The sequence below is a fragment of the Echinops telfairi genome, unplaced genomic scaffold, assembly GCF_000313985.2.
Source record: "Echinops telfairi isolate 266 unplaced genomic scaffold, ASM31398v2 ScPeMD7_9;HRSCAF=40, whole genome shotgun sequence".
NCBI classification, from domain to species: Eukaryota; Metazoa; Chordata; class Mammalia; order Afrosoricida; family Tenrecidae; genus Echinops; species Echinops telfairi.
The window spans coordinates 97,516,421-97,526,056 of NW_022103906.1; the positions used below are offsets into that span (position 1 = coordinate 97,516,421).

Genomic DNA, 9,636 nt, shown 5'->3' on the forward strand with positions numbered 1-9,636 from the left:
GCGGGAGAGGCGGCGGGCCCACGGGCCCACCTCCCGGAAAACGCCCCTGAGCTTGTTCCGCGCTTTGGGTTTGAAACGAGGTGGGTGCGAGGGCCCGTGACACGCCACGGCTGCGGGTGGCGGCCGTTTTGACCGCCCTCCAGGGAGGTGTGCCTGGCGGGGGTGCGGGGTGCGAGGCCAGGGAGTGTGCCCTCCGACCGGACAAGATGGGGAGGTGGTCGTCGGACGGCGTGTTCAGGCCGCTGTGTGCGGAGTCGGGGACCTGTGCGCACCCGAACCGTGGGGTTCTGATTACCCCCGGTAATTAGGAGTCAATGAGACCGTTCGTGCAGAGCACCCCGGACTTGTAGGAGCTCTCCCACTGAAATGAAGCTGAGCGGAGGCCCTTCCGTGTCATTGTCCACTGAAACAGGTCCACCCTCAGACTCCACTGCCCCCAATGGCGGGTTTCTGTATCAGTTCATGAAGGCTAGTTCTAACACAAAATAATTTGGCCAGTCAAAAATGGCGAACTGAACCCCCCCCCAAAAAAAAAAAGATCCTGGGCATGTTCAGAGGGTTATGAAGACGCAGGAACTAAGGCTGGTTATTGGGCAAATAGCTTGAAGGGAGTTTGGGTGAGGGCGGATCTGCGAACCTATTAGCAATTTCCAGTTTGTTTTGTTTTGAGCGTTTCTGATTGGCCCTCGAGCAGTCCCTGAGACCCTGTTCCCCATCCTTGCCGGGTTACCTGGGGGTTTGCTGACTGCAGGGTTAGCAGTGCAAAGCCACCAGCCAACTAACTCCTCGGCTTCGGTTACTGCCCTGCTGTTGTAAAGTAGTCACACATGATCACTTCGCTTTCAGTTTATTTTTTTCCAATGAGAAAAGCTCACGTCAAATATGAAAAATGCAGGACCGAGGAAGGGGGAAGGAACCCCTCCCTTTCTGGAACCGCCCTCCTGGAACCTTTCAGCCCAGACCCTCCCCCCACGGAGGCGGGTTCTTCTCCGGCCCAAGTGCAAAGGCGAGGCTACGTGGCTCTCTAAAAGGGCCCTGGGCCGGGCCTCGGCTCCCAGAGCCGCTTCTTGGGCCCTTGGAACCCTGGAGAAAGGGGTGCAAACAGGCCTTGGCGGTACAGTCGCCCTAAGAGGTGACGCCGTGAGCCCCTGCCGTTTCACACCGTTCCGCACGCCTTGGACGGGCTGTGCCGGAGCGCTGCGATCCGCCGGTATTTCCACATTTTTCCTCGGGCGCCGATTTTTAAAAAGTGTCCTCCCACGATTGGTCCCTAGGAGACGGTTCCTCCCTCAAGGCCCCAGGAAAGGCTGCACTTCATTCATTGGATTGGACAGCCCACTCCCCGCCCTACAGCCCCGCCTCATTTCCGCCGGCCTGCTTGGATCCACAGCCCAGAGATCAAGTGACATTGGGTCAATCTGCTGCCCGAGACCTCTTTAGAGTGTTGAAGAGTAAGGATGTCACTTTGAGGACTACGGTGTCTGCCCCAAAGCGCCTCATATGTATGTGCAAGTTGGACGATGAAGCACGAAGACTGATGGTGTTGTCGAAGAAGACAGCAATACTGGGGATTGCCGGGAGAACAGACACATCTTTCTTGGAAGAAGTAACTGCTCGACTGCTCCTTAGAAGTGAGGATAGTGAGACTTATGTACTTTGTTTTGTTTGGTACATAATTAATATATCATTCAATTTAGTAGTTCAATCGTTCATTCATATCAAGGAGAGTTGTGCAATCATTACCACATCAGTTTTAGAACATTCCCTCATCCCATGGTTAAATCACCTTTAAAATAAGTCGTGCAATCACAATCAGTTTTAGTGCTTCCCCCCCCACCTTCATTATTTACTCCCCAAATCCTCTTCCCCTCCCTATGACACACACTTCTACCCCTGCATCCCCTATAAGCCCCTGTATCATTTGTTATCACCATGTACCCACTCCTGTGCTTCACAAACTGGGAAACCCACAGAAACAATAAAAACTATTGAAATAAGGTAACGATAAAATGGTAATACTATAAAGACAAAAATACAAATAATGGGTAAGAAAGAAAAAAAACCCTGCAAAATGCAGTAGAAAAATTTCAGTCATGGAACAAGGAAGAGATACTTGCACCCAGAACAAGTTCAGGCCGGGTCTTTAGGGAGGTCAACTGACCAAGTGTCCAGTTCAACCCAGCGTAATCAAGGTTACAATGGTCTCTGCTGGATTGTAAGGCTGTTGGAGACTCCAGCTTGTGGCCCAGCAGCTCAGTCTGACTAGATACTCTGCAGATGGGTTTCGAGCTCCCACTGTCTTCCATAGCCCTCCACAAATTGGGTGTTCATCATTTTAGTTCTGATACTTTTCCCTTTGTCATTTTTGAAATTTGTAATTATCATCTTTGAACCACACAAGCTCGTGTGCTTCTTCCATGTGGACTTAGTTCACTCCTTGCTTAGATGGCTGCTTGTTTGACTTACATGCCTTTAAGACCCCAGACACTATTCTGATTGATAACCAGGCGCCATCTGCTTTCTTCACCACACTCTGCAGCACCCTTATCTCCAGTGAGAGAAGTATGTACTCTGGACATGTGTGGGGGGAGGTCAGATGTGCAGGCATTCCCTCCCCTGAGGGCAATCAGTTGCCAGACTGCTGTCTCATCCCTCCACAGGGGTGGGCCTGCTCCCTGCCTCTGGGGACAATGGACAGGCTCCTGTAGGTGGAGTTTTCACCCTACTGATAATGGTTCCTATGGAGACCCAGAGACCACCCCCAAGACCACCCTTCTCATTGCTGTGTAACCTATAGTGCAGCCCCTCCCTGTAACAGCCCCTCCCTGTAACGTATGTCTCTACCTGTAATTAGTGGGCTGGCATGCCCCCAAAAGGTATATAGGTGTGGGTCAGCAATATAGAGCTCTCAGACCTTGCTCTCTGGCTCCCCTCTCTTCCCCCTCTCCCTTGTTCCCTTGCCCTCCTTCCCTTCCCCCTCTCTCCACGTGGACCACCAAGCTGGGCTGAGGTGAGCAATGCTACCATGTAATGTGTCTGACTGCATTATTGTAATATCTCTCATGCTCTCGACTTTAATGCTTACATATCTCAACCGTACAATTGTGCATTACTGAACCCGCGACTAGCGGCGGGGGCTGGCCCCTCACCCTCACCCTCCCAATTTAATTTACTACTACAGACACATTATCAGGAGAGAGCAGTCCCTGGGCAGGGACTTCGTGTTTGGTAGAGGGTCAGTGAGAAAGGAAGATCTTCAAGAAGGTGAATGGGCTCAGTGGCTTCAATGATGGACGCAACCATGGTGAGGCTGGTGCAGGACCGGGCGAGTTAAATCTGACTCTACGGCATCTAACACCAACAACAGAGACTTGTTAGATTTGGTTAAAGGTTATTGTCAAGAATACTTCATAGGTGATGATAAAGCTAGGATTAGAACCCAGGTCTAATTAACTCCAACTCAGACATTTTCAACCACTAAGATTCCACCCCTGTGGAGATAATATTTTGCTAATTTGGGGACGAACAACAGAAACGTGGGTGAAGAGACGGCAGATGGTATAAGATAAAAATAATACTAATTTATAATTTAGCAAGGGTTTGGGAAGGTGGGAGGGGAAAAAAGGAGCTGATACCAAAGGCTCAAGCAGAAAGAAAATGTTTTGAAAATGATGTGCTTGATACAATTGATGTATGGATTGTTATAAGAGCTGTAAGAGCCCCCAATAAAATGATTTATAAAAATAGGTAATTTTTGCCAATTTATAGACTAGTGTATTCTCTTGTGCCTCGTGTGTTATTTTAAGCAGCATGTTTGATGATGATAAGAGAAATCTCGGTTTCTGCTGCAGCCATACTCTAATAGCTCCTCCCACACCCACCCCCCGGGACCCCCTGCTCCTAGTGTTCACATCCTGGTGGCGGTTCCTCCCTTGGGTAATCTGTGCTGGCCTGTGTGTCCAACAGGGTGCCGCGGAGTAATGGCATCTGGTGCGGCCCCTAAGGCCAGGACCTCCTTTTTGCTCTCTTGGATTACTGGCCGTGGAGGAGGCGAGCCACCGTGTCACATGGACGCACAAATGGCTCTGTGGAGAACAGCCTCACCAACTGGAGAGCCATGTGCACACGTCCTGGAAGCAGATGCTGCAGCCCCAGCAGACCTCTGACTGCAACCTCAGGAGGGGGCCCAGCCAGGACCACTCAGTTGAGGCGTGTAAGAATCCCAGCCCCTAGAAACCAGGAGAGAGAATATTCTGTGTGCTTGCTGGTTGTTTTAAGCCACTAGGATTTGTAGTGATTTGTTACCCAGCAACAGCCACAGTTTGAAATCAGGAACGATTTCTCTGGTAAAGATTCTGAGAGAGGAACTACACCTGCCCCCTTTCGCTTCTTGAGAGCCTCCTTCCTCTCCGGGGTCTTTTGCTGAGCCTGACCCTTCTCCCACTGCTCCCCCCACCCACCCCCATCACTGCATACTGCTTGGGGTTCATTTAAGCAAAGGGGATGCTCTGTGTGCGTGCGTGTCTTGTGCTTAGACTGAGGCAGGTGCTACAGTTCACGGTGTGGGTTGAGGAGCCCAAAGAAGAAAGAGGCAAGTGTCCCCCAGACACAGAAGCAATTCCCAGGTTACTCTCTCCACTCTCGTCCTTGAGCTCAATAACTGTAGGCAGCAGAGAAGCCAACACCAAGTGCATCCATCTTATGGAGGCCTACTGCCTGGCGGCCCGGACGATTGGCTGTTTTAAGGCTAGAGAGCTGTAGGGGAATGGAGCTTCCAACAGTGCAGTTGGCTCAGAATTCTGGCCCGACGTCTTATGTGTTGAGTGGCCTTGGACAATTTCCGTGATGCTGCCGCACCTGTGTTGTTCCTGCTCAACTGGGCACCGTACACCTTCCCGCGCAGTGTTCCTCTGAGACTGAAAAGGGTGGTAGGGGGCTGCTCTCACAGAGACGACGGCCTAGCAGACCCTGTGGGGCACTTCTGCTCTGTAGCAAGGGCTCAAGAGCAGCTTCCTGAGAGCCCAGGCTGATGGGAATCCATCTGGCCCTCTCCATTCTTTCCCCAGCCTAGCTGAGAAAACCTCCCCTGGTGGGTGGGCTTGATGGGGTGTTTTTTCCCATTGTGAATTAGGTGAGGTCGGGGGTGGGAGGGTGTTTGTTACATGTCAGACTCTCAACTCTGCTTTCATATCATTCATCAACAACACCCCCCCCCCCATTACCCATTATGTTCCATCCCCCTCCTCTGATTTCTCTTCCTCTGTGGCTCTCCGTCTTCCGTGTCAGTACCTGTCACCCTTCTAGTCTGTTGCTTCATCTTCTGCCCTGCTGCCCTCCCTCCCTTGGGAACCTCTTTGTCTTGGTTCTAGTCCTGAGAGTCGTGGCCCCGTACAATATGTCCCTTGGCGAGGGGCGCTGGCTTTACCCGGCATGGTGTTCTGCATGTGGGTCCAGTCCTGAGGTGCTTTGTGACTTGTCATGGCTTTTAGTGATGTACGGTCCATATTCCATTTGGTGTACGGACTGAAGCTTCTTTTATTTATGCTTCTACTGATGGGCATTTGGGGTCTCCAATTTCTCGTGACCGTGCACAGGGCCGCCATGAACATGGGAGTACACAGATCTGTCCGTCTATGACTCTCACTGCTTCAGGGTATATGCCCCACAGAGGTACTGCTGGACCCTAGGGGATGTCTAGTCCCAGTTGGTCGGGTGAGCGCCATACTGCTTCTGGAACAACTGTACATTCCCCTCGCTGATGGAAATACACAATCTGAGCCCTGCTTTCCTGTGTCTGAAGTGCACTTCCAGTTCCCAGTCTACCACCACAGGAGTCATTCTAGATCCTTTTGTCCTGATAGCTTTATTTCCTTTGTATCATGCATGGACTATCCATCAATGCCGCTGAGCACAGCACACGCAGCCCACTTGCCACCCAGTGGCGCTGCTGGGTAAATACAGATAAAATATAAGAGCTCACGACACACAGAATCCAGAAACAGAAATGGGAGTAGAGATACCAGAAGGGGAAGGTGGGAAGAGGAGAGGAGGAAGGGGGAACTGATCACAATCATAAACACACACACCAGGGGTCGAATAACAGAAGCCGTGGGGAAAGGGAGACAGTGGTCAGTGTAAGTCATGAAGATAATAATTTATCAAGGGCTCTTGAGGGGGAGAGGGAGGGAAAAATGAGAAGCTAATACCAAGGGCTCAAATAGAAAGTAAATGTTTAGAAAACAATGATGGCAACATGTACAAATATGCTTGATAAAATTGATGTATGGATTGTTATGAGCCCCCAATAAAGTGATCTTTTAATAAGGACACCGTGAGTTAGAATCACTCAACGACAATGGGCTTGGTTGCCTCCAGGGATCCCGGGCTTGGGTAGTTACACACCCCCATATAACTGGTGGGAAAAAGAAGGAAAAGACGGCTTTTGAGGCACCTTCAGATTCACGGCCACCCCGTGGGGTGGGGTCAGAGTCGAACTGTGCACCACACTTTTCAGGGGCTGGTCATCACCAGACCATACCTCTAAGCTCTCTGGGTGCCCACCAACCTCCCAGTTACAGCCCAGCATGTTAACCATTCACAGCACCTGGAGATGACCCAAGCCAAACCCATTGCCATCAAGCCCGTTCCAACCCTAACCTGGGTTTCTGAGACTGAATCTTTATAGAAGCAGACAGCCTCATCTTTCTCCCTCAGAGCGGCTGATGGGCTTGAACTGCTGACCTTGTGGCTCTCAGCCCAGTGCCAAACCCACAGCACCACCAGGGCTGCTTCAAGGAAGTGACAGGATACTTACATAGGAAGAGGAGGACAGACCAAGTGTCTCAACACAGCCCGCAGCCCCTCCTGGCCTACTGAACTGCTCAGGTGGAAGCTTCGGGTCTGCTGGCAGTTGTGGGTGAGATGAATCCGAGGTCTGATTTAATGAGCCTGCTTCACCATCTGTCTTCTGAGACGTTTGGAAGAAAGGTGTGGTGTGATCCTTCCCCATAAAGATGATAGCCCAGAAAACCGCATGGGGTCTGCTCTACCCTGTCATGATGGGTGGCCACGAGTTGACAGGCCAACTCCGCCCACCACCAACAGCCTCTGAGCGGGTCCTCATGACCAGCATGGCTGGCCGGCTCTCTCCCCTTGCCCTTGGCTTTTCACAGCTGTCAGGCTGCCTCATTAGAGTCCCGTGCCTTCTCCAGTTCTGTCTGAAGGCCGCCCTCCTACGATATCGGCAGGGAGGCTGTCAGCGTGGTGATGAGGGAGAGGGAGGCGGGTACCAGGCCAGCATTGGAAGGAGGAAAGACCAGCATCAGCGCGGCACTGAAGCACCTAGACTGGGGGTGCCAACTGCACCCAGGAAGCAATCCCAGAAGACTCATGTAGTGTCCTTTCCAGTGAAATGTCTTGTATTATATAGGACTGCAGCATGTCTTGGCTCAGAAGAGGGCCCTAAGGTAAGGGTCAGAGCAGGGTCAACGGTCCTAGCACTAAGCCAGAAATGTAGTGATTGTTGTAAGCAGATTGAAGTCTGGGTCGAAGGTCCTAGCTTTGCCCTAGTTCGTTGGTACAATTCCTTTACACAGACCGCTCACTCACTGTAGATTCTGACTCATAGCCACCCTATAGGGCAAGGCAGAGAGCCTTGAGGCAAGGCAGTAGAACTGCCCCCGAGGGTGTCTGAGCAGAGAGCCTCGCCTTTCTCCCATGGGCAGCTGGTAGGTTTGAACTGTCAACCTTTCAGTTAACAGCCCCACAGTCCATTTCACCACCTCCTCACCCAACCAAACTCACCTCCATGAAGTCGGTGCCGACTTAGTGACCCTAGGGGACAGCTAGCACTGCCCCTGTGGGTTTTCAAGACGGTAACCCTTTGCAGGAATAGAAAGTCTTGTCTTTCGCCTAAGGGGGCACCTGGTGCTTTCAAAATGCCAACCTTTCGGATTGCAGCCCAGCACCTTACCGTACGGGGCATAGAACTGCCCCTGTGTGAGTGTATGGGAGTGCCCCTGAACTGCGTGCCTGGGCATACGTGGGTGCGTGCCCAGAGAGTAGAGCTCTCCATCCCAGCCAATCACAAGACTGCTAGGGTGAACGCTACTGTCGGATCTGACTAGGCTGTACACACAAGCCACACAACACTGACCATTGAAAGCCATTATTATTTATAGATGTACGCTAGAAGCAAGGAGAACAAACTGCTTATAGAATGCAACAAAATAATGCAAAAAATGCAATAAAATAACAGGACAGATTTGTGGTGCTGGTGAAGAATATAGAGAGTACCGTGGACTCTCGAAAGAACAAACAGGTCTGTCTTGGACTGTGGTTCTCAACTTTCCTGATGCCACGACCCTTTAATACAGTTCCTCATCTGTGGTGACCCCAACCATAAAATCATTTTCATTGCTACTTCACAATTGTAATTTTGCTACTGCAATGTACATATCTGATATGCAGGATATGTTTTGTTACAAACTGAACATCATGAAAGCATAGTGATGAATCACAAAAACAATATGTAGTTATATCTTGTGAAATAGTTGTTTCTAATTACAAATAAGTGAAATGTTGTCTTGAAGCATGATGAAGCATGGGTAACAGTCTCATATAACAACAGTAAACTACATTGCTACATTTCGCAACATGATGCATAAAAAGCCAACTTCAGTGCGAAGGCTGAGAAAGCTTCTTTCTCACCAGATCAGCAGATCTGCTTGTGGGCGGACCGGCCTGGAGTCGATAGAGGAGCGGTGTCTCAGTTCCTATGACCATTGGAAATATGTGTTTTCCGGTGGTCTTAGGCGGCCCCTGTGAAAGGGTCATTCGACCCCCAAAGAGGTCGCGACCCTCAGGTTGAGAACTGCTGGTCTTGGTGGACATACCACCAGGATGCTCCATAGAAGTCAGGATGGCGAGGCTGTCGCATACTTTGGACATACCGTCAGGAGGGACCAGTCCCTGAAGAAGGACCTCAGGCTCGGTCAAGTGGAGAGCAAGCGACAAAGAGGAAGGCCCTCATCCAGAGGGAATGCCACAGTGGCTGCCACCACGGGCCCAGCCACAGGAACAATGGTGAGGGTGGCACGGGTTGGCCAGAGCTTTGTTCGGCTGTATGTAGGGTCACCTCCTATATAGGGTCAGAACCGTCTCCAAGGTACCTAACAGCAGCAAGAAACTCGGGGCCGAAGAAGCCCTATGAGAAAAAGCCATTGTCCTTATCTATATACCCTAGCCATCGGTCTTTTTAGTCTTCCAGATGGAAACAAGTGTGGCGAGGTTGTCTAATGTGAACCTGATGCTTTAATCAGCTTGAACATGGACCTATCATGCCCACTTGTTTTTCTTCTCAGAATTTCCTGAAATTTGTCCTTTTATTGGATTGTTCACTTTTTCCTTCTGAATATATTTTTGATAGTATCAATTTTCCTGTTTAATGTGGATGCATCAGAAACAATGCTACTAGGGTAAGGTGACCAGACGTCCCGCTTTTGGCAGGACGGTCCCGAATTTTGGCGCTTTAAAAAAGTCCCGATTTGGACTGACAGTTCCGGGGGGACATGGGAGAGGGGGAGGTAGGGCGAAGGGCAGAGGTGTTAACAAACCCAGGGACAAGGGAACAACAAG

General features: G+C 50.6%; 1 protein-coding gene across 1 annotated transcript in view; it reads right to left on the minus strand.

Moving 5' to 3' along the window:
* The window catches only part of RRM2 (ribonucleotide reductase regulatory subunit M2), a 38,016-nt gene that overhangs the window by 7,529 nt on the left and 20,851 nt on the right, over positions 1-9,636 (minus strand). The window lies entirely within an intron of this gene.